At 40.9% G+C, this 1,018-nt stretch overlaps 1 non-coding gene across 1 annotated transcript; it reads left to right on the forward strand.

Annotated features, from left to right (window-relative positions):
* Positions 1-594: 594 nt before the first annotated feature.
* LOC141625608 (small nucleolar RNA R71) lies at positions 595-701 on the forward strand. Its single transcript, XR_012535378.1, has one exon. It is a non-coding gene; the product is annotated as a small nucleolar RNA R71 (small nucleolar RNA).
* The last annotated feature ends 317 nt before the right edge of the window (positions 702-1,018 follow it).

The following is a 1,018-nucleotide window of genomic DNA, read 5'->3' on the forward strand; positions in this document are numbered from 1 at the left end:
ACATCAAAGCCTTGGTCATTGGATTGATTGTAAGAGAGTTGATTTTGATAACCTTGGCTTTGGTTATAAAAGGGTCTTTGAGCTTGATTTCTCGTTGGAGGTGGGGTGTATGTTGGTTGAGGGTTTTGAACATTTTGGATCTTATATGAAAGGTTTGGATGGAATTTGGTATTCTCATTGTAATAGTTGGAATAAGGGGTGCCACTCTTGTATGCTTGGAAAGCATTCACTTATTCCCCTACATTCACTTTGGTCATGTCCCAAAGTTCCACTATAGCATTAACATGTTGTTTGGGTGATTTGGAAGCTTCATCAAGCTTAGCCATGGCCTTCTCAAACTTCAAATTGATGGTGTCAATATGAGCACTTAGTTGAGTACCCAATTGTGTGATGGAATCTACCTCATGCTTTCCTCCTCTAGTGGCCTTTCGAGGCCTACTATATTGGTAATTATGAACCGCCATCTCTTCAATTTTGGCCCATGTTTGATTGTCATAAACTTCGGTAAACATACCATTGGATCCCATATTGAGAATGTTGCGGGAGTCTTCATATAGACCATTCCAAAATTGTTGCACAAGGAACCACTCGCTAAGTCCATGGTGTGGACAAGATCGACAAGTGTCCTTAAATCTCTCCCATGCTTCATACAATGATTCCTCATCCCTTTGTTTGAGCCCGGTGATTTGGGATCTCAACATATTGGTCTTCTCAGGAGGATAGAATTTCTTGTAGAAGGCAAGTGCCAACTTCTTCCATGAGTCAATACCAACGGTACCCTTGTCTAGACTCTTCAACCATTGCTTTGCGGTACCAATCAAAGAAAAAGGAAATAATACCCATCGGGTTTGATCTTGAGAAACTCCGGTTTGAGAAATCGCATCACAATAGTCACAAAAAGTCTTAATATGTGAATGAGGGTCTTCACTAGGCATCCCTCCAAATTGATTTCTCTCAACTAGTGGTATGAATGCGGATTTGGCAATGAAATTACCGGTTAAATGTGGTGGTGTAGGAG

The sequence above is a fragment of the Silene latifolia genome, chromosome X, assembly GCF_048544455.1.
Source record: "Silene latifolia isolate original U9 population chromosome X, ASM4854445v1, whole genome shotgun sequence".
Taxonomy (NCBI): Eukaryota; Viridiplantae; Streptophyta; class Magnoliopsida; order Caryophyllales; family Caryophyllaceae; genus Silene; species Silene latifolia.